The 25,003-nt window shown below is 43.2% G+C and overlaps 1 long non-coding RNA gene across 1 annotated transcript in view; it reads left to right on the top strand.

Annotated features, from left to right (window-relative positions):
* Window positions 1-639: 639 nt before the first annotated feature.
* LOC133645459 (uncharacterized) overlaps window positions 640-25,003 on the top strand; it is a 39,570-nt gene continuing 15,206 nt past the window's right edge. Inside the window, exons 1-2 of the long non-coding RNA XR_009825121.1 lie at window positions 640-966; window positions 24,529-24,612. This is a non-coding gene — a long non-coding RNA (uncharacterized LOC133645459). The remainder of the gene's footprint in view (window positions 967-24,528; window positions 24,613-25,003) is intronic.

Genomic DNA, 25,003 nt, shown 5'->3' with positions numbered 1-25,003 from the left:
TGCAAATCATTGTATTCCGTTTATATTTACATCTAACACCATTTCCCAACTCATATGGAAACGGGGTTTGTAATAAATGTTGCTGCATTTTTTAAAATACTTTTTTAACCAAACTTTAAAATATTTTGCGTGTTTGTGACGCGCTCCCAGGGAAATATTGATCACTCTCAATTTGATAGTTTGTCGGTCATGTGACTTTCACACCCACACAGGTTGGCAACATAGCCTCCACCACACAACATCGCCTCCACCACACAACATCGCCTCCACCACACAACATAGCCTCCACCACACAACATCGCCTCCACCACACAACATCGCCTCCACCACACAACATCGCCTCCACCACACAACATAGTCTCCACCACACATCGCCTCCACCACACATCGCCTCCACCACACAACATCGCCTCCACCACACAACATCGCCTCCACCACACAACATCGCCTCCACCACACAACATCGCCTCCACCACACAACATCGCCTCCACGCGTGTCCAGCATCAGCGTGATGCACTTTCACAGCAAACAGGCGATATATGTGGGGGAGTCAGGGGGGGAGGGGGTGTGGTGAGGGCCTTTGTGAGTGGGAGTGGGCTTGTATTTTAGTGAGTGGGAGTGGGCTTGTACTTCTCCTGGACAACAGCTGCTGTGCAGAGAGGAAGAGGAGGAGGAGGAAGAGGCGGAGGCAGTGCGTGTCTTCAGTCCACAGCAGTGTTCCTCGCTGCAGGATCAAATACTTCCTCCCAGCAGAACACACACAAGGGATTCTTTTTTCTTTAAACCGCCGACATTGCTGCTCGTCCTCACCCCGCCTCCCTTTTTTTTTTTACCCTTTGTCCTCCTCCTTTGTCCCCCCCCAGGCCCCCCACCCCCTCGTCCCCCCTCCCCAGCCCCCCCTCAGCCTCCCCTCAGCCCCTGCATCCACCTCAGCGAGAGAAGGCGCCCTTGTCATCCTACAGCCGGTAAGCTAGCTCCACTCCTTCATCCACGCAGGGAGGTGATGGACACGGGCTGGTCCTCCTCTCCTGCATGATGCTGCATCCACGCAGGGAGGTGATGGACACGGGCTGGTCCTCCTCTCCTGCATGATGGTGCATCCACGCAGGGAGGTGATGGACACGGGCTGGTCCTCCTCTCCTGCATGATGGTGCATCCACGCAGGGAGGTGATGGACACGGGCTGGTCCTCCTCTCCTGCATGATGCTGCATCCACGCAGGGAGGTGATGGACACGGGCTGGTCCTCCTCTCCTGCATGATGCTGCATCCACGCAGGGAGGTGATGGACACGGGCTGGTCCTCCTCTCCTGCATGATGCTGCATCCATGTTGTCTTCCCACGCTACGTGGGTGACCTCACCGTGTGGGAAACAAAAGCATTGCTAATGGAGGGAGGAGAGAGGAGGGAGGAGGCATGATTGAATGAGTGGAATTGCGCTTTTAGCTCAGGTGACACGTCTGCGATGACCAGGATGTCCGCTATCGGTTCCTGTTATCGCGGTCACCATGACAACCCGGCTCAGGTGTCCCGCCAAAGACAAGGAGCGCCGTCATGATGGGTCCAGGAAGAAACATCCCCCCCTTCATTTTGACTCCACTGTTGCTAGGACACGCCCTCTCCACGTCATGACGTCTCATTGGCTGGCAGAGATGATGCAAGACTCCCTCACCCAGAATCTGTCCTGAGCACCCATAGAAACATCACCAAGATCATCACATTTATTTGTGTTCCTCTCAGTCTGCCATAGAAACATCACCAAGATCATCACATTTATTTGTGTTCCTCTCAGTCAGCCATAGAAACATCACCAAGATCATCACATTTATTGGTGTTCCTCTCAGTCTGCCATAGAAACATCACCAAGATCATCACATTTATTTGTGTTCCTCTCAGTCCGCCATAGAAACATCACCAAGATCATCACATTTATTTGTGTTCCTCTCAGTCTGCCATAGAAACATCACCAAGATCATCACATTTATTTGTGTTCCTCTCAGTCCGCCATAGAAACATCACCAAGATCATCACATTTATTTGTGTTCCTCTCAGTCTGCCATAGAAACATCTCCTGGCCCAGCAAGTAGCACCTTGATCACAAGACATTCTGTTGGGGGAGTTGCATCATCTTCTATTAGCGATCGACTAATTATCGGCACTGATATTTGGCATTTTGATGTGTATCGGTCTTCTTTTATCTGTATCCATTTTTTGGACAGAATCAGCAGATATGATAGCAGTATTTAAAAAATACTTAGTAAACTACAAACCTTGTTTCCATATGAGTTGGGAAATGGTGTTAGATGTAAATATAAACGGAATACAATGATTTGCAAATCCTTTTCAAGCCATATTCAGTTGAATATGCTACAAAGACAACATATTTCATGTTCTAACTCATAAACATTTTTTTTGTGCAAATAATCATTAACTTTATAATTTGATGGCAGCAACACGTGACAAAGAAGTTGGGAAAGGTGGCAATAAATACTGATAAAGTTGAGGAATGCTCATCAAACACTTATTTGGAACATCCCACAGGTGTGCAGGCTAATTGGGAACAGGTGGGTGCCATGATTGGGTATAAAAGTAGATTCCATGAAATGCTCAGCCATTCACAAACAAGGATGGGGCGAGGGTCACCACTTTGTCAACAAATGCCTGAGCAAATTGTTGAAAAGTTTAAGAACAACCTTTCTCAATCAGCTATTGCAAGGAATTGAGGGATTTCACCATCTACGCTCCGTAATATCATCAAAGGGTTGAGAGAATGTGGAGAAATCACTGCACGTAAGCAGCATGGCCGGAAACCAACATTGAATGAGCGTGACCTTCCATCCCTCAGACGGCACTGTATCAAAAAGCGACATCAATCTCTAAAGGATATCACCACATGGGCTCAGGAACACTTCAGAAAACCACTGTCACTAAATACAGTTGGTCGCTACATCTGTAAGTGCAAGTTAAAGCTCTACTATGTAAAGCCAAAGCCATTTATCAACAACACCCAGAAACGCCGCCGGCTTCTCTGGGCCCGAGATCATCTAAGATGGACTCATGCAAAGTGGAAAAGTGTTCTGTGGTCTGACGAGTCCACATTTCAAATTGTTTTTGGAAATATTCGACATCGTGTCATCCAGACCAAAGACGAAAAGAACCATCCAGACTGTTATAGACGCAAAGTGTAAAAGGCAGCATGTGTGATGGTATGGGGGTGTATTAGTGGCCAAGACATGGGTAACTTACACATCTGTGAAGGCACCACTAATGCTGAAAGGTACATACAGCTTTTGGAACAACATATGTTGCCATCCAAGCGCCGTCTTTTTCATGGACGCCCCTGCTTATTTCAGCAAGACAATGCCAAGCCACATTCAGCACGTGTTACATCAATGTGGCTTCGTAAAAAAAGAGTGCGGGTACTTTCCTGGCCCGCCTGCAGTCCAGACCTGTCTCCCATGGAAAATGTGTGGTGCATTATGAAGCCTAAAATAGCAGAAGGGAGACCCCGGACTGCTGAACAACTGAAGCTGTACATCAAGCAAGAATGGGAAAGAATTCCACTTTCAAAGCTTCAATAATTAGTTTCCTCAGTTCCCAATCATTTACTGAGTGTTGTTAAAAGGAAAGGCCATGTAACACAGTGGTGAACATGCCCTTTCCCAACTACTTTGTCACGTGTTGCAGCTAAGTTCAGGCCTGGCCCTAACCAATCTGGCGCCCTAGGCAAGATTTTAGGTGGCGCCCCCCCACATCGGCAATGAAGTGTATATACTCACAAGAAACCGAATAGCTTTGTCTTTGACCTTTTTTTTACTTAAAGAAAGCAAATTAACATATTATATGAGAATGTTATGTTATGATTATCTTTAACCGAATCACAGCAGTGCTCAAATTAAAAAACAGCATTCCCTCTCATGTGATATTGCTTAATTAACATTAATGATGTGCACTTTAACAACTAGGCTTACAACTATACCTAATATATAAAGGGGTGGAAAAGTGACTATTACCTGCAGGGCAAACATTAGCTAACCAGAAGGCAATAACAATGTCAACAAAAAACACCTGCTTAAAAGATCTAATACAAATGTCCCTGAGGAATGTAAGGTGGGAGTACTGGAATTACCTAACGTTACATTATTATTTTCCATAACAATTTAGCCCCCTCCACAATATTAACCCGACGTTAAAACAGAACTAGCTATTTATTGATTAGCAATTGCCGAATCATGTAACATTAGCTTAATGCTAAAAAGCCAGGTTATTATCACATTCTGTAACAGACAAATAATTTAATGTAGGCTAACGTTACTCGTATACCTGCTACCTTTGTCTTTTTCTCGTTTCTCCTCCTCTTCTTTTCTCTTTTTTTCCCCTGAGCACCTGACAGTTTTGGCCGTTTTGACATTTGTGGTGACGTCCAAAAAGAGTCATGATACGGGAAGGGAGGGGGGGCGTAATGTTGTAACAAATAATATTTCTATTAAATAGGCTTTACTTTGCATTTTAATTAACGTGGGATTATTTTTTGCATTTAGAAATAATAGTACCAACTTTTTTTTTTTCTCCAACATTTGTGGCACTGGCGTGGCGCCCCCTGATGGTCGGCGCCCTTAGCATTTGCCTATACAGCCTATGCCACGGGCAGGCCCTGGCTAAGTTAATTATTATTTGCAAAAAAAAAAAAGTTTATGAGTTTGAACATGAAATATGTTGTCTTTGTAGCATATTCAACTGAATATGGCTTGAAAAGGATTTGCAAATCATTGTATTCCGTTTATATTTACATCTAACACCATTTCCCAACTCATATGGAAACGGGGTTTGTAGTATACATAGTAATACTTTGTCAACGTAGTATATATAATAATACTTTGTCAAAGTAGTGTATATAATAATATTTTGTCAAAGTAGTATGTATAATAATATTTTGTCAAAGTAGTATACATAATAATAGTTTTGATGCACACAACCTAGAGACTCCTGCAGTGTTTAGTGATCAACAGGCGGTGAAATATGTGTCAGAAAATACACAAAAATAAACGTATTAGCCTCATTTTGCCAAAATCCTCATGAGCTTTGGAGCAATGATGACTTGATGAAGTGTGATGTCTCCAATGTATTAGAACCACTTCACTATATATCTCCCTGCTTTGATGTTTTGGTTTATTGAATGCTGCTTTTTACTGCAATAGTGATGAGTTTGGATTATTGAGAGTGCGATATAACACATGTATGTATGTATGTATGTATGTATGTATGTATGTATACATGCATGCATGTATGTATGTATGTATGTATGTATGTATGTATGCATGCATGCATGTATGCATGCATGCATGTATGTATGTATGTATGTATGTATGTATGTATGTACGCACGCACGCACGCACGTACGTACGCATGTATGTATGTATGTATGTATGTATGTATGTATGTATGTATGTATGTATGTATGCATGTATGTATACATGCATGCATGCATGCATGCATGCATGCATGTATGTATGTATGTATGTATGTATGTATGTATGTATGCATGCATGCATGCATGCATGCATGTATGTATGTATGTATGTATGTATGTATGTATGTATGTATGTATGTATGTATGTATGTATGTATGTATGTATGTACGTACGCACGCACGCACGCACGCACGCACGTATGTATGCATGTATGTATGTATGTATGTATGTATGTATGTATGTATGTATGTATGTATGCATGTATGTATGTATGTATGCTTGCTTACCTGGCACAAGGAACTCTTCTTATTGGCCCTTCCCTTGCCATACTTTGGGGTTGGGGCTGGGGGGTTAGGTTTGGTTGATATCAGCACTTCAGTCATCAACAATTGTATCATCTGAGAAATGGACATTGAAACAGAGTAGGTGTGACTTGGTAGGATATGTACAGCGAGCAGAGAACATAGTGAGTTCAGAAAGCATAAGAACAAGTATATACATTTGATTATTTACAATCCGGGGAGGTGGGATGTGGTGGGGGGAGGGTGTTGGGGTTGAGGTTGAGGTTGTTTTCACAACACTCAGTTTAAGTCTCCATGTTTTCAGGTACCCTGCTATTTGTGACATGTCTGAGGTTAGGGGCTCCTCTACTGTTGACCAGTTTCTGTGTGAATGTAAGAGGGTGAGGTATCTGTACTGCCTTGATGTTGTGGAGGGCAGATCGCTGATGTATAGGTTGAAGAGCAATGGAGCCAGTACTGATCCTTGGGGGACTCCATTTTTGAGGTGCCGTGGGCGGCTGGCCTGTCCATCGCTTGTCTTCAGTATGAAGCTGCAGTTGGAGAGGATTGTGCATATAAACCGTACTAGATGGCAGTCTGGAACACTCCAGAGGAGTTTCAAGATAAGGCCCTGGTGCCAGACGGTGTCATAAGCCGCAGCGAGGTCCACCAGAACAACGCCCGCTTTGTGACGTGTTTTGAAGCTGTCTTCGATGTCGTTCGTCAGCTTTACGATTTGGTGGACCGTGCTGTGTCCGCGACGGAGTCATGCTTGTTGGTCAGGTAGTTGGGGGGTCTCTGGTGGGGTCCAGGCGGGCCAGGAGGAGTCGCTCCAGGACCTTGAATGAGACGCAGAGAAGTGAGATTGGTAGTTCTTGGGGTTGTCCGTTGGTTTGTTGGGTTTTGGTAAGGCAATGATTGTTGCCCTTCGCCAGATCTTGGGTATTGCTAGCCTGTTGAGGCAGGAAGTATAAAACTCCTTGAGCCAGTTCTGACTTTTTTGGCCACAGTGTAGCAAGAAGTGATGTGAAGTGATTTATATTTATATAGCACTTTTCTCTAGTGACTCAAAGCGCTTTTACATAGAGAATTCTGGTGGGATGTTGTCTGGCCCCTGGCCTTTCCTGCTCTTCAGTTGTCCGATGGCAGTGGAGAGCTCTTCAGATGTGAAGGGTGTCGACATGGGGCCGTCTGCTCCTGGGTCTTGCCAGAGGTTTTTGTGGTTTCTTGCTTGACGGAAGGAGCTCTTGCTTGACGAAAGGAGTGTGGTCTTTTACAGTGTCCGTGAATCGGCCATTTGCAAGAAGTTGTTCAGCAATTGAATTGGCTGATACAGGACATTGTGTTGGTCTGGAGCTTCTGCCTGTGAGGCCATTGAAGGTCTTCCAGGTCATTCTGCTAGTGGGTGAAGTCGAGGCCTTGGAATGTTTTCTCCCATCCATCCCCATGCTTTTGAGGCTGCCTCTTCGCCGGGTTCAGCATGCAGTCATTCATCGTAGTGTGTGTAACAATCCCCGTCCCAGTTTGGGTATATACCCACGGCGGAAGCCACGAGGGATGGCCTTATTTGCTGCCCTGATGGGGCAAGTGTGTTTGTGTATAGTATCTCCAGTAGTGTGTAAGTGTGTTTGTGTATAGTATCTCCAGTACTGTGTAAGTGTGTTTGTGTATAGTATCTTCAGTAGTGTGTAAGTGTGTTTGTGTATAGTATCTCCAGTAATGTGTTTGTGTATAGTATCTCCAGTAGTGTGTAAGTGTGTTTGTGTATAGTATCTCCAGTAGTGTGTAAGTGTGTTTGTGTATAGTATCTCCAGTAGTGTGTTTGTGTATAGTATCTCCAGTAGTGTGTAAGTGTGTTTGTGTATAGTATCTCCAGTAGTGTGTAAGTGTGTTTGTGTATAGTATCTCCAGTAGTGTGTAAGTGTGTTTGTGTATAGTATCTCCAGTAGTGTGTTTGTGTATAGTATCTCCAGTAGTGTGTAAGTGTGTTTGTGTATAGTATCTCCAGTACTGTGTAAGTGTGTTTGTGTATAGTATCTTCAGTAGTGTGTAAGTGTGTTTGTGTATAGTATCTCCAGTAGTGTGTAAGTGTGTTTGTGTATAGTATCTCCAGTAGTGTGTAAGTGTGTTTGTGTATAGTATCTCCAGTAGTGTGTAAGTGTGTTTGTGTATAGTATCTCCAGTAGTGTGTAAGTGTGTTTGTGTATAGTATCTCCAGTAGTGTGTAAGTGTGTTTGTGTATAGTATCTCCAGTAGTGTGTAAGTGTGTTTGTGTATAGTATCTCCAGTAGTGTGTTTGTGTATAGTATCTCCAGTAGTGTGTAAGTGTGTTTGTGTATAGTATCTCCAGTAGTGTGTAAGTGTGTTTGTGTATAGTATCTCCAGTAGTGTGTAAGTGTGTTTGTGTATAGTATCTCCAGTACTGTGTAAGTGTGTTTGTGTATAGTATCTTCAGTACTGTGTAAGTGTGTTTGTGTATAGTATCTCCAGTAGTGTGTAAGTGTGTTTGTGTATAGTATCTCCAGTAGTGTGTAAGTGTGTTTGTGTATAGTATCTCCAGTAGTGTGTAAGTGTGTTTGTGTATAGTATCTCCAGTAGTGTGTTTGTGTATAGTATCTCCAGTAGTGTGTTTGTGTATAGTATCTCCAGTAGTGTGTAAGTGTGTTTGTGTATAGTATCTCCAGTAGTGTGTAAGTGTGTTTGTGTATAGTATCTCCAGTAGTGTGTTTGTCTATAGTATCTCCAGTAGTGTGTAAGTGTGTTTGTGTATAGTATCTCCAGTAGTGTGTAAGTGTGTTTGTGTATAGTATCTCCAGTAGTGTGTAAGTGTGTTTGTGTATAGTATCTCCAGTAGTGTGTAAGTGTGTTTGTGTATAGTATCTCCAGTAGTGTGTAAGTGTGTTTGTGTATAGTATCTCCAGTAGTGTGTAAGTGTGTTTGTGTATAGTATCTCCAGTAGTGTGTAAGTGTGTTTGTGTATAGTATCTCCAGTAGTGTGTTTGTGTATAGTATCTCCAGTAGTGTGTTTGTGTATAGTATCTCCAGTAGTGTGTTTGTGTATAGTATCTCCAGTAGTGTGTAAGTGTGTTTGTGTATAGTATCTCCAGTAGTGTGTTTGTGTATAGTATCTCCAGTAGTGTGTTTGTGTATAGTATCTCCAGTAGTGGGTAAGTGTGTTTGTGTATAGTATCTCCAGTAGTGTGTAAGTGTGTTTGTGTATAGTATCTCCAGTACTGTGTAAGTGTGTTTGTGTATAGTATCTCCAGTAGTGTGTAAGTGTGTTTGTGTATAGTATCTCCAGTAGTGTGTAAGTGTGTTTGTGTATAGTATCTCCAGTAGTGTGTTTGTGTATAGTATCTCCAGTAGTGTGTTTGTGTATAGTATCTCCAGTAGTGTGTAAGTGTGTTTGTGTATAGTATCTCCAGTAGTGTGTAAGTGTGTTTGTGTATAGTATCTCCAGTAGTGTGTAAGTGTGTTTGTGTATAGTATCTCCAGTAGTGTGTTTGTGTATAGTATCTCCAGTAGTGTGTTTGTGTATAGTATCTCCAGTAGTGTGTAAGTGTGTTTGTGTATAGTATCTCCAGTAGTGTGTAAGTGTGTTTGTGTATAGTATCTCCAGTAGTGTGTAAGTGTGTTTGTGTATAGTATCTCCAGTAGTGTGTTTGTGTATAGTATCTCCAGTAGTGTGTTTGTGTATAGTATCTCCAGTAGTGTGTAAGTGTGTTTGTGTATAGTATCTCCAGTAGTGTGTAAGTGTGTTTGTGTATAGTATCTCCAGTAGTGTGTTTGTGTATAGTATCTCCAGTAGTGTGTTTGTGTATAGTATCTCCAGTAGTGTGTTTGTGTATAGTATCTCCAGTAGTGTGTAAGTGTGTTTGTGTATAGTATCTCCAGTAGTGTGTAAGTGTGTTTGTGTATAGTATCTCCAGTAGTGTGTTTGTGTATAGTATCTCCAGTAGTGTGTTTGTGTATAGTATCTCCAGTAGTGTGCAAGTGGTGACACCAATGATGGTATTTGGAGAGGTGAAATGGGACTAAGTAGGACATGACTGAAGGCCTAGGTGAGAAATGCACTGCTTATTTAACACAAACTTTAGGCTTAGGTCAGGCTGATAATAAAAATAAGTGCTGTTGAAACCATTGAAACCAGTAACCATCACCATGGTGTAACCAGCCCCATTGAAACCAGTAACCATCACCATGGTGTAACCAGCACCATTGAAACCAGTAACCATCACCACGGTGTAACCAGCACCATTGAAACCAGTAACCATCACCACGGTGTAACCAGCACCATTGAAACCAGTAACCATCACCATGGTGTAACCAGCACCATTGAAACCAGTAACCATCACCACGGTGTAACCAGCACCATTGAAACCAGTAACCATCACCATGGTGTAACCATCACCATGGTGTAACCAGCACCATTGAAACCAGTAACCATCACCACGGTGTAACCAGCACCATTGAAACCAGTAACCATCACCATGGTGTAACCATCACCATGGTGTAACCAGCACCATGGTGTAACCAGCACCATTGAAACCAGTAACCATCACCACGGTGTAACGAGGCCCTGGGGCTGTCAGGAGATGATTTGAGCTCTGATAATAGCTGAAATATTTGTGATGTCATCCAAAGCCACAGGTTGTTGTCCAGGTAACAAGAGGGAGGTCTTTCACCAGGTGTGACAAGTGTTGTTGTCCAGGTAACAAGAGGGAGGTCTTTCACCAGGTGTGACAAGTGTTGTTGTCCAGGTAACAAGAGGAAGGTCTTTCACCAGGTGTGACAAGTGTTGTTGTCCAGGTAACAAGAGGGAGGTCGTATGTGATATCAGATATAAGAACCTTACATGCACGACTGCTTCCTTCTCTGTTTTGAGTATTAAAAGACTAACCTGATCCTCACACTCCTGGTTCCTGCATCTTGGGGTCACAACTACTGCAGCCATGCCAGTTGCCAACATAATCCTCCAGCCCTGAGGAACAGGCATATATAGCAGCCTGATTGGCAGCTGCAAGCAGGTGTGCCAGGCTGCCACTCAGAGACAGGTGAACAGGCATATATAGCAGCCTGATGGGCAGCTGCAAGCAGGTGTGCCAGGCTGCCACTCAGAGACAGGTGAACAGGCATATTTAGCAGCCTGATTGGCAGCTGCAAGCAGGTGTGCCAGGCTGCCACTCAGAGACAGGTGAACAGGCATATATAGTAGCCTGATTGGCAAGTGCAAGCAGGTGTGCCAGGCTGCCACTCAGGGACAGGTGAACAGGCATATATAGCAGCCTGATTGGCAGCTGCAAGCAGGTGTGCCAGGCTGCCACTCAGAGACAGGTGAACAGGCATATATAGCAATCAATCAATCAATCAATCAATGTTTATTTATATAGCCCTAAATCACAAGTGTCTCAAAGGGTTGTACAAGCCACAACGACATCCTCGGTACAGAGCCCACATTCGGGCAAGGAAAACTCACCCCATTGGGACGTCAATGTGAATGACTATGAGAAACCTTGGAGAGGACCGCATATGTGGGTAACCCCCCCCCCCCCCCCCTCCCCCCCTCCCCCCCCTCTAGGGGAGACCGAAAGCAATGGATGTCGAGTGGGTCTAACATAATATTGTGAAAGTCCAACACATCAGCGAAAGTCCAGTCTATGGTGGGGCCAGCAGGAATCATCCCGAGTGGAGACGGGTCAGCAGCGTAGAGATGTCCCCATCTGATGAACAGGCTAGCGGTCCAACCCGGGTTGGGAGCAGAGTAGAAAAGAAAAGAAAAGAAACGGCAAATCAACTGGTCTAAAAAAGGGGGGTCTATTTAAAGGCTAGAGTATACAAATGAGTTTTAAGATGAGACTTAAATGCTTCTACTGAGGTAGCATCTCTAACTTTTACCGGGAGGGCATTCCAGAGTACTGGAGCCCCAATAAAAAACGCTCTATAGCCCGCAGACTTTTTTTTGGCTCTGGGAATCACTAATAAGCCGGAGTTCTTTGAACGCAGATTTCTTGTCGGGACATATGGTACAATACAATCGGCAAGATAGGCAGGAGCTTGACCGTGTAGTATTTTATACGTAAGTAGTAAAACCTTAAAGTCGCATCTTAAGTGCACAGGAAGCCAGTGCAAGTGAGCCAGTATAGGTATATATATATAGGTATATATGTATATAAAGGTATATACAGTATAGGCGTAATATGATCAAACTTTCTTGTTTTTGTCAAAAGTCTAGCAGCCGCATTTTGTACCATCTGTAATCTTTTAATGCTAGACATAGGGAGACCCGAAAATAATACGTTACAGTAATCAAGACGAGACGTAACGAACGCATGGATAATGATCTCAGCATCGCTTGTGGACAAAATGGAACGAATTTTAGCGATATTACGGAGATGAAAGAAGGCCGTTTTAGTAACACTCTTAATGTGTGACTCAAAGGAGAGAGTTGGGTGGAAGATAATACCCAGATTCTTTACCGAGTCACCTTGTTTAATTGTTTGGTTGTCAAATGTTAAGGTGGTATTATTAAATAGATGTCGGTGTTGAGCAGGACCGATAATCAGCATTTCCGTTTTCTTAGCGTTGAGTTGCAAAAAGTTAGCGGACATCCATTGTTTAATGTCATTAAGACACGCCTCCAGCTGACTACAATCCGGCGTGTTGGTCAGCTTTAGGGGCATGTAGAGTTGAGTGTCATCAGCATAACAGTGAAAGCTAACACCGTATTTGCGTATGATGTCACCTAGCGGCAGCATGTAAATACTAAAGAGTGCAGGGCCAAGAACCGAACCCTGGGGAACTCCGCACGTTACCTTAACATAGTCCGAGGTCACATTGTTATGGGAGACGCACTGCATCCTGTCAGTAAGATAAGAGTTAAACCAAGACAAGGCTAAGTCTGACATACCAATACGCGTTTTGATACGCTCTAATAAAATATTATGATCAACAGTATCGAAAGCGGCGCTAAGATCAAGAAGCAGCAACATAGATGACGCATCAGAATCCATCGTTAGCAATAGATCATTAGTCATTTTTGCGAGGGCTGTCTCCGTAGAGTGATTTGCCCTGAAACCGGATTGAAAAGGTTCACAGAGATTGTTAGATGCTAAGTGTTCATTTAGCTGCTGTGCGACAATTTTTTCGAGGATTTTCGAGATAAACGGAAGGTGGGACACCGGCCGGTAGTTTACCAGGAGATCAGGATCGAGGTTAGGTCTTTTGAGCAGAGGATGAATAACCGCTTTTTTGAATGCTAGAGGAACAGTACCAGAGGAAAGTGATAAGTTTATAATATTTAACACTGATGGACCTAATAATACAAAAAGCTCCTTGATAAGTTTCCCAGGAAGTGGGTCAAGTAAACATGTTGTTTGTTTTGTCCCATTTACACATTTTGACAATTCCTCCAATGTTATTTCATCAAAGAGAGAGAAACTATTTTGGAGGGCAATGTCCGTCGTATATACAGTCGTATTTGTGTTAATAGAACCCAGTTGTAGCTGGGATGCATTGTCTTTAATCTCTTTTCTAATGACTTCAATTTTCTTATTAAAGAAATTCATAAAGTCATCTGCTGAGTGGGTGGAGCTACTGGGAGGAGTCCCTTGTTGGGTTAGCGATGCTACTGTACTAAACAGAAATTTAGGATCATTTTTGTTGAGGTGGATGAGATTTGAGTAATATTTAGCTTTAGCTGAGGTAAGCATGCGTTTATAAGTTATTAAACTATCACTCCATGCTTGATGGAAAACCTCAAGTTTAGTCGCACGCCATTCGCGTTCCAGCTTTCTACATGATAATTTATGAGCTCTAATTTCTTCTGTAAACCATGGGGTACGCCTTTCAGGGGCCCTTTTTAGCTTTAGCGGTGCTACAATATCAATGGTGTCGCGCAGGGCGTCATTAAAGTTGTTAGTGAGGTTATCAATAGAGCCCACATAATTTGGGAATGGTGCCATTACCGAAGGCAGTAGGTCAGTAAGAGTCGTCGTTGTGGCAGCATTAATGTTGCGGCTGCTATAGTAGTTATTATTATTATTATTAGTTTGTTGACAATGAGTCAGAACTTCGAATTTTATAAGGTAATGATCGGACATTACTTTAGTGTACGGGAGTATCGTAACTTTAGAGGTGGTAACACCCCTGACAAGCACCAGATCTATCGTATTACCGTTGCGATGCGTGGGTTCATTTATTATTTGTGTAAGACCACAGCTATCAATTATAGTCTGGAGCGCCACGCATGGAGGGTCCGATGGGGTATTCATATGGATATTAAAGTCCCCCATTATGATTATATTGTCGGCGTGCATCACTAGATCAGCAACAAACTCTGAGAATTCACTAATGAAGTCCGAATAGGGCCCAGGGGGGCGGTAGATAACAGCCAGGTGGAGAGGCAGCGGTGTGACAAACCTCAAAGTGAGCACCTCAAACAAGTTATATTTATTATTTAGGTTAGGTGTAAGATTATAGTTTTCATTGTATATTAGTGCGACACCCCCTCCCCTTTTAAGAGGTCGGGCAACATGTGTATTGGTATAGTTAGGAGGAGATGCCTCATTTAGCGCAAAAAAATCGTCTGGTTTGAGCCAGGTCTCGGCGAGACCAACGACGTCAAGTTTGTTGTCTCTAATGACTTCATTAACTAATAGCGTTTTGGAAGATAATGATCTTATGTTTAAAAAGCCCATATTATAGGTAGTGGGCTGTTTTGAGGATTGTTTGTTGATTATCCGAAGTAGCAATATTAATAATGTTGCGTTTATTATGCGTATTGCACTTTAAATAGTTTCGACCATATCTAGGAATTGATACGACGGGGATATTCAGATTGTTTGCTTGATGTTGCGATAAACTGAACGCATCATAGTTAGCTACCTCAGTACAATGTATGTCTGCCTCTGACACGGTCACAAAAGAAAAAACATTATGTGAGTTGGGTTTTATTCTAAGAGAATTGCTATGTGTGCAGGGATTATCCAGCCTGACGCCGGCTAGTTCTAGTTTAAATGGCTTCTTACCCGGAGACTCCACGCTTCTTTGGTTAGCTTTTCTCTTTGTTGTTAGCCCCGCTCGGCAACCCCGCTTCTGCTTCCGCTCGCACCGCTTACGTCGTCTCCATTGGCGGTCACCGCTAGCACTTGACTCCGCTGCTACAAAGGCCGCTCGATGTAGCCCACGAAGTATTCCCATGCTAGCGAGGAGGTCCACCGTACATGCATCTTTCAGTCTATAACGACCCGATCCATCCACATCCAGAATTGTTTGTCGGTCGTATGTGATCACAGAGTGTTCACGCTTTGAGCCAGCCATGAAATTGACAGTAATGATGGGTGTTTTTTGCCAAATCGCTCTACACTCCCAAGAGCGTTAGCATAGCCGCAGCATAGCCATAGCCATGCGCCGCCATAGCAGCCTGATTGGCAGCTGCAAGCAGGTGTGCCAGGCTGCCACTCAGAGACAGGTGAACAGGCATATATAGCAGCCTGATTGGCAGCTGCAAGCAGGTGTGCCAGGCTGCCACTCAGAGACAGGTGAACAGGCATATATAGCAGCCTGATTGGCAGCTGCAAGCAGGTGTGCCAGGCTGCCACTCAGGGACAGGTGAACAGGCATATATAGTAGCCTGATTGGCAGCTGCAAGCAAGTGTGCCAGGCTGCCACTCGGGGACAGGTGAACAGGCATATTTATCAGCCTGATTGGCAGCTGCAAGCAGGTGTGCCAGGCTGCCACTCAGAGACAGGTGAACAGGCATATATAGCAGCCTGATTGGCAGCTGCAAGCAAGTGTGCCAGGCTGCCACTCAGAGACAGGTGAACAGGCATATATAGTAGCCTGATTGGCAGCTGCAAGCAAGTGTGCCAGGCTGCCACTCAGGGACAGGTGAACAGGCATATATAGTAGCCTGATTGGCAGCTGCAAGCAAGTGTGCCAGGCTGCCACTCGGGGACAGGTGAACAGGCATATTTATCAGCCTGATTGGCAGCTGCAAGCAGGTGTGCCAGGCTGCCACTCAGAGACAGGTGAACAGGCATGATTGGCAGCTGCAAGCAGGTGTGCCAGGCTGCCACTCAGAGACAGGTGAACAGGCATATATAGCAGCCTGATTGGCAGCTGCAAGCAGGTGTGCCAGGCTGCCACTCAGAGACAGGTGAACAGGCATATATAGCAGCCTGATGGGCAGCTGCAAGCAGGTGTGCCAGGCTGCCACTCAGAGACAGGTGAACAGGCATATATAGTAGCCTGATTGGCAGCTGCAAGCAAGTGTGCCAGGCTGCCACTCAGAGACAGGTGAACAGGCATGATTGGCAGCTGCAAGCAGGTGTGCCAGGCTGCCACTCAGAGACAAGTGAACAGGCATGATTGGCAGCTGCAAGCAGGTGTGCCAGGCTGCCACTCAGAGACAGGTGAGGAAAGCGAGCGCTCAGAGGAGACATGCAGGAAATGGAAATGAAATAAGAGCGCTGGCAGGAAGTAAACACAGGTGAAGTGACAGTTACTCTTCAAACTAATGGTACACTGGCCAAAAATATTGAATATACATTTTGGTTTTTAATGAATGTTTAGGTCTACTACGTTTATTTTGGACATGTTAAAAACAAATCAAAATAAATCATTGAAAAAGTCTTGCTAACATTACAGATATGGAAACAAATACTTCCCAATGAAAACTCAAATGAAAACAATCCATCATTATTAGGACTTTCATATCCAAAAAGGAGTTGGAAGAAGTGAAACATATTTATTGCCAGCCATGATTTTTAAATCAAATAACTCCTTTTCTTATCATCATCATTATTATTATTATGAACAATCATGCATTTGCCAGACTTATTACAATATATGATCAATAATCTTTACTTACTTTCCTTTGGCACATATGTACATTATACACATACATGAATACAAGTACTACTACTAACATATGTACAATATACACACACATGAATACAAGTACTAACATATGTACAATATACACACACATGAATACAAGTACTAACATATGTACAATATACACACGTACATGAATACAAGTACTAACATATGTACAATATACACACACATGAATACAAGTACTAACATATGTACAATATACACGTACATGAATACAAGTACTAACATATGTACAATATACACACACATGAATACAAGTACTAACATATGTACAATATACACATACATGAATACAAGTACTAACATATGTACAATATACACATACATGAATACAAGTACTAACATATGTACAATATACACACACATGAATACAAATACTACTACTAACATATATACAATATACACACACATGAATACAAGTACTAACATATGTACAATATACACACACATGAATACAAGTACTAACATATGTACAATATACACACACATGAATACAAGTACTAACATATGTACAATATACACACACATGAATACAAGTACTAACATATGTACAATATACACACACATGAATACAAGTACTAACATATGTACAATATACACACACATGAATACAAGTACTAACATATGTACAATATACACACACATGAATACAAGTACTAACATATGTACAATATACACACACATGAATACAAGTACTAACATATGTACAATATACACGTACATGAATACAAGTACTAACATATGTACAATATACACACACATGAATACAAGTACTAACATATGTACAATATACACGTACATGAATACAAGTACTAACATACTATACTAACATGCTTGGCTGGGGTAGACAACGTGGAGAAAATGATGACTGGAGATGTGAACACAGATATTCAACGTAAAGATGCACCTGTCTTCAGATCCTACACCAAGGGTGGGCAATTAATTTTTACCGGGGGCCGCATGAGCAACCCGAGCACTGCTGGAGGGCCACATCGACAATATTTCAATTCAATTTTGCTCAATATTATTTTTGGTATACACCGTAAGATAAATAATAATAATAATAATAATTAATAATAATAATAATACTTTCATTTAACCTAACTTAACTTTATACCAAAAGCACTGCTTTGGAAATCATTTGTCCCCCTTTCAGAGATCACATTTAGTTGCCCTTAAACATCCTCATGTTGCACAATGAAATGTAAGCATAGGATGAAGTGGAACTTTCTCTAGTAACAGCATTCCATGATTAATATCAATAAATTAACATTAATAATAAATGACAGTAAAATAAGCACACGTCTGACTGAGGAGTCATAGTGTAACTTTGTGTGGTGTTTGACTTGTCCGACTTTTTGTGTGGCCATAAACGCACCAGTGGTTTAGTGCTATGCGTGTTGGTGACAGATGACAAGTTGCTTTTGGCCTGGTTTGTACGGCAGAAAATGACTAGTTTTTCCAGATAGAAGTGTTTTACTCATGTTTTTGGTGTGGTTATGTCACAATATAATCAGTTTTGCTCAATAAAGTGATGGATATAATTCCTGTCCTCGAAGCATCTCGATAGACGTTACAATAATTGAAGGGTGTTGACGAACACCGTTAGGGCCGCTTGTTGTCACTGTCACTCAGAGTTGCATTGCAATATTACACAGAATAAATGTGTTTATTTTTTTTAGAATTCAGATGATTTGATTTGGTGCGCGGCATATATTTGCTGTGCGCAGAGGACGCTTGAACAGTGCACAATTGTGCAGGCGCGCACCTTAGAGGGAACGTTGCTTGGCAGTCCATGTCTTGTTGAAAACACGCCATTCCTCATCAACTTTTCTCTTTTTAGCGTCTCGGCGGTAACCGTGCATCACTTGTCGCTGTGCACCTTCACTCGCAGGTTACACACGGACATACGCACATAAATAACACTTTTCAAAATAAAAGCAGCACAGTTGTATTGCTCGCACGACATAGATGTTTTTTAAACTTTATTTTGTAATTTGTGATTGCAGCTGTTCACGTTCACTCACAATCACGCACACGCATACGTCCACACGGAAGTAATACAAATAACGCTTTTCAAAACAAAAGCAGCACCGTTGTATTGCACACTCGACGTAGATACTTTTTAAAATTCATTTTGTAATTTATGTTTGGCCTCACGCGGGCCGGACATGGATGAACAAGGGGCCGGATGTGGCCTGCGGGCCGCAGAATGCCCAAGTCTGTCCTACAGCAAGCTTTGTAATCTACACGGTCTCTCCCAGCTAATAACACTACCCACAAGGGTGTGTGATTCCACCCAATCAACCATAGATCTCATTCTCACATCAAACTGGCCTAAAATAAAATCATCACACACATAATAAACCTCTCAATTACACAAGGCCAAGTACCAAAATATTTTAAGATAGCAAGAGTAACTCCCCTCTTCAAAAAAGGAAGCAAATTGGAACCTAGCAACTACCGACCTGTTTCTAATCTCAGTTCCATTTCGAAAGTAATGGAGAAAATAGTTTATGAACAGGTGGATAGTTACCTTGCCACTAATAAACTCATGTACAAATTCCAATCCGGCTTCAGAACTAACCACTCCACTGACACATGTCTTCTCTATCTGAGCGACCACATCAAACATGAGGTGGACGCGGGCAAATACTGCGGCATGGTCATGCTGGACCTTCAGAAGGCCTTTGACACCGTTAACCACGCTATACTGATGGATAAGCTCAGAGCAATCGGATTTAACAAAACCTTTGATTGATTGATTGAGACTTTTATTAGCTGGATGCAATCTTACTTGGAGGGGAGGGAGCAGGTGGTAGAAGTGAACAGCACCGTGTGTCCCCCCCCCTCTCGGTGAGCTGTGGAGTCCCCCAAGGCAGTATATTGGGGCCTATACTGTTCCTAATATACATAAATGACTTGTCATCAGCATGCGACTGTGAATTGTTCTTGTTTGCGGATGACTCTGTCTTGCTGGTATCAGACAAGGACAAGTCACAGGTGGAGAAAATCGTCAGTGCTGAGCTGTGTAGAACTTGCACCTGGCTCGCTGACAACAAGCTATCCATACACTTGGGTGAAACTGAATCCATCCTGTTTGGGTCCCACATCAACCTTAAGAAAGTCAATGACTTCACCATAAAAGTGGGTGACATTGTTATCACCAGGAAAGATGAGGTCACCTACCTAGGTTCCATTCTAGAGGCTAACCTTTCCTGTGATAAAATGGCAACCAAGGTCATCAGAAAGGTTAACCAACGAAGGAGATTTCTCTACAGAATCTCCTCTCTGGTCAACAAAATCACCTTGAGGATTCTGGCGGGAACTCTCGTTCAACCCTTTTTCCATTACGCATGCACCTCCTGGTACCCTAGCACCTCCAAAACCCTCAAATCTAAACTCCAAACATCCCAGAACAAGCTAGTCAGGTTACTGCTAGACCTCCACCCCAGATCCCACCTCACTCCTACCCACTTCTCCAAAGTGGGCTGGCTCAAGGTGGAGGACAGAGTTAAACAACTTGCACTGAGCCTAGTCTATAAAATCCACTACACCTCCCTGATACCGAAGTACATGTCAAACTACTTCCTTAACGTAAATGACCGCCATAACCACAACACCAGGGGGAGCTCCACTAACCACGTTAAACCCAGATTACCAGCTAACAAACTCCCAACAGGTGTAAAAGAAAGGGCATCTCTATCCTCCTTCAAAAGCGCACTAAAAGAACACCTACAGGCAACTTCAACCCTAAACTAACACCCTCCCTTCCACATCCCACCTCCCCGGATTGTAAATAATCAAATGTAGATACTTATTCTTATACTTTCTGATCTCTCTCTCTATGTCCACTACTTGCTGTACATATCAACTACCAAGTCAGTCCTACACTGTTTCAATGTCCATTTCTCTGATGATGCAATTGTTGATGACTGAAGTGTTGATATCAACCAAACCTACCCCCCCCCCCCTCCCTCCACATCCCACCCCCCGGATTGTAAATAATGTAAATAATTCAATGTATATACTCTGATGATTAACTTGTGTGATGACTGTATTATGATGATAGTATATATCTGTATCATGAATCAATTTAAGTGGACCCCGAGACTTAAAGGCCTACTGAAAGCCACTACTACCGACCACGCAGTCTGATAGTTTATATATCAATGATGAAATCTTAACATTATAACACATGCCAATACGGCCGGGTTAACTTATAAAGTGACATTTTAAATTTGCCGCTAAACTTCCGGTTCGAAACGCCTCTGAGGATGACGTATGCGTGTGACGTAGCCCGGGGAACACGGGTATGCCTTCCACATTGAAGCCGATACGAAAAAGCTCTGTTTTCATTTCATAATTCCACAGTATTCTGGACATCTGTGTTCGTGAATCTGTTTCAATCATGTTCATTGCATTATGGAGAAGGAAGCCGAGCAAGCAAAGAAGAAAGTTGTCGGTGCGAAATGGACGTATTTTTCGAACGTAGTCAGCCACAACAGTACACAGCCGGCGCTTCTTTGTTTACATTCCCGAAAGATGCAGTCAAGATGGAAGAACTCGGATAACAGAGACTCTAACCAGGAGGACTTTTGATTTGGATACACAGACGCCTGTAGAGAACTGGGACAACACAGACTCTTACCAGGATTACTTTGATTTGGATGACAAAGACGCAGACGTGCTACTGTGAGTATGCAGCTTTGGCTTTTTTTTGCGTATGTACGTAACTTTTTTAAAATATATAAGCTTTATGAACCTTGGGTTAGGTGAACGGTCTTTTGGGCTGAGTGATTGTGTGTGTTGATCATGTGTTTGAATTGTATTGGCGTGTTCTATGGAGCTAGGAGCTAGCAGAGGAGCTAGGAGCTAGCATAACACGTACCGTACCGTACGTGCGCGTCACGTACGTAACTTTTTAAAAATATATAAGCTTTATGAACCTTGGGTTAGGTGAACGGTCTTTTGGGCTGAGTGATTGTGTGTGTTGTGCAGGTGTTTGAATTGTATTGGCGTGTTCTATGGAGCTAGGAGCTAGCAGAGGAGCTAGGAGCTAGCATAACAAACACGCAGGTGTTATTATGCAGGATTAATTTGTGGCATATTAAATATAAGCCTGGTTGTGTTGTGGCTAATAGAGTATATATATGTCTTGTGTTTATTTACTGTTGTAGTCATTCCCAGCTGAATATCAGGTACCGTGAGTATGCAGCCTTGGCTGCTAAACATTCGATAACTTGACCGTATGTGCGCGTCACGTACGTAACTTTTTAAAAATATATAAGCTTTATGAACCTTGGGTTAGGTAAACGGTCTTTTGGGCTGAGTGATTGTGTGTGTTGATCAGGTGTTTGAATTGTATTGGCGTGTTCTATGGAGCTAGGAGCTAGCAGAGGAGCTAGGAGTTAGCATAACAAACACGCAGGTGTTTTTATGCAGGATTAATTTGTGGCATATTAAATATAAGCCTGGTTGTGTTGTGGCTAATAGAGTATATATATGTCTTGTGTTTATTTACTGTTGTAGTCATTCCCAGCTGAATATCAGGTCACCCCCAGCTCTCACAGCATCTTCCCTATCTGAATAGCTTCAACTCCCCACTAGTCCTTCACTTGCACTTTACTCATCCACAAATCTTTCATCCTCGCTCAAATTAATGGGAAATTGTCGCTTTCTCGGTCCGAATCTCTCTCACTTCATGCGGCCATCATTGTAAACAATAGGGAACTTTGCGTATATGTTCAACTGACTACGTCACGCTACTTCCGGTAGGGGCAAGCCTTTTTTTTTATCAGATACCAAAAGTTGCAATCTTTATCGTCGTTGTTCTATACTAAATCCTTTCAGCAAAAATATGGCAATATCGCGAAATGATCAAGTATGACACATAGAATAGATCTGCTATCCCCGTTTAAATAAAAAAAATTCATTTCAGTAGGCCTTTAAACAAGTTGAAAAACTTATTGGGGTGTTACCATTTAGTGGTCAATTGTGGTCAAAGTCTCCAAGGCGTATTAGAAAGTATCCAGTAACTGACCCACAAGTCATTATCTGTCACTTTGCTGGCTGAACGATATCACTCTGATGGATCCTTTTGTCTTAAACTCCACTTTAGCGTCAGAGCCACAACAGCACCTGTGCAAAAACCTCATCTGCACCTGTGCAAAAACCTCATCTGCACCTGTGCAAAAACCTCATCTGCACCTGTGCAAAAACCTCATCTGCACCTGTGCAAAAACCTCATCTGCACCTGTGCAAAAACCTAATCTGCACCTGTGCAAAAACCTCATCTGCACCTGTGCAAAAACCTAATCTGCACCTGTGCAAAAACCTCATCTGCACCTGTGCAAAAACCTAATCTGCACCTGTGCAAAAACCTAATCTGCACCTGTGCAAAAACCTCATCTGCACCTGTGCAAAAACCTCATCTGCACCTGTGCAAAAACCTCATCTGCACCTGTGCAAAAACCTCATCTGCACCTGTGCAAAAACCTCATCTGCACCTGTGCAAAAACCTCATCTGCACCTGTGCAAAAACCTCATCTGCACCTGTGCAAAAACCTCATCTGCACCTGTGCAAAAACCTCATCTGCACCTGGTCGTGTTGAAAGTAATCAAGTCAGCATTGCAGCAGTTTGAGTTGTGTGAACATGTTTCCTGTTACTGCTCTGATGCAGGAGTCTTACTTTGTATTATCCATTAGTACAAGCGCACATCTTTTTCTAACAATGAAACATCTTTTTCTACCAATGAAACATCTTTTTCTACCAATGAAACATCTTTTTCTACCAATGAAACATCATTTTGTACCAATGAAACATCATTTTGTACCAATGAAACATCATTTTGTACCAATGAAACATCATTTTGTACCAATGAAACATCTTTTTCTACCAATGAAACATCATTTTGTACCAATGAAACATCATTTTGTACCAATGAAACATCATTTTGTACCAATGAAACATCATTTTGTATCCACATGCACAGGAAGTACCTGACTTTTTTTTCTTTTCTGACTGCGTGCGACTGAAATTTGCAAACAACAGCCTGGTTTCCTGTCTGACTGTCTGTTGTCTGTCTGACTGTGTGCTGTCTGTCTGACTGTGTGCTGTCTGTCTGACTGTGTGCTGTCTGTCTGACTGTGTGCTGTCTGTCTGCCTGTCTGTTGTCTGTCTGACTGTGTGCTGTCTGTCTGACTGTCTGTTGTCTGTCTGACTGTGTGCTGTCTGTCTGACTGTCTGTTGTCTGTCTGACTGTGTGCTGTCTGTCTGACTGTGTGCTGTCTGTCTGACTGTGTGCTGTCTGTCTGACTGTGTGCTGTCTGTCTGAATGTCTGTTGTCTGTCTGACTGTGTGCTGTCTGTCTGACTGTCTGTTGTCTGTCTGACTGTGTGCTGTCTGTCTGACTGTCTGTTGTCTGTCTGACTGTGTGCTGTCTGTCTGACTGTCTGTTGTCTGTCTGACTGTCTGTTGTCTGTCTGACTGTGTGCTGTCTGTCTGACTGTGTGCTGTCTGTCTGACTGTCTGTTGTCTGTCTGACTGTGTGCTGTCTGTCTGACTGTCTGTTGTCTGTCTGACTGTGTGCTGTCTGTCTGACTGTGTGCTGTCTGTCTGACTGTCTGTTGTCTGTCTGACTGTGTGCTGTCTGTCTGACTGTCTGTTGTCTGTCTGACTGTGTGCTGTCTGTCTGACTGTCTGTTGTCTGTCTGACTGTGTGCTGTCTGTCTGACTGTGTGCTGTCTGTCTGACTGTCTGTTGTCTGTCTGACTGTCTGTTGTCTGTCTGACTGTCTGTTGTCTGTCTGACTGTCTGTTGTCTGTCTGACTGTGTGCTGTCTGTCTGACTGTGTGCTGTCTGTCTGACTGTCAGGTGGCGGCTGCTGACGCTCGACCAGCGTGTGGAGCTGACAAGTTGATGTGGTGAAGAGTCCTGCAGGAGTTCACACAAGCAAAGGTAATCACGGTGGTTGGTTGTGACATGTGAGGGTGTGGAGAGGACGGAGGTTGGTTGTGACATGTGAGGGTGTGGAGAGGACGGAGGGTGGTTGTGACATGTGAGGGTGTGGAGAGGACGGAGGGTGGTTGTGACATGTGAGGGTGTGGAGAGGACGGAGGTTGGTTGTGACATGTGAGGGTGTGGAGAGGACGGAGGTTGGTTGTGACATGTGAGGGTGTGGAGAGGACGGAGGGTGGTTGTGACATGTGAGGGTGTGGAGAGGACGGAGGGTGGTTGTGACATGTGAGGGTGTGGAGAGGACGGAGGTTGGTTGTGACATGTGAGGGTGTGGAGAGGACGGAGGTTGGTTGTGACATGTGAGGGTGTGGAGAGGACGGAGGGTGGTTGT

Source organism: Entelurus aequoreus, unplaced genomic scaffold (assembly GCF_033978785.1).
Source record: "Entelurus aequoreus isolate RoL-2023_Sb unplaced genomic scaffold, RoL_Eaeq_v1.1 HiC_scaffold_112, whole genome shotgun sequence".
NCBI lineage: Eukaryota > Metazoa > Chordata > Actinopteri > Syngnathiformes > Syngnathidae > Entelurus > Entelurus aequoreus.
This window is presented reverse-complemented; position numbering and strand designations above follow the sequence as displayed.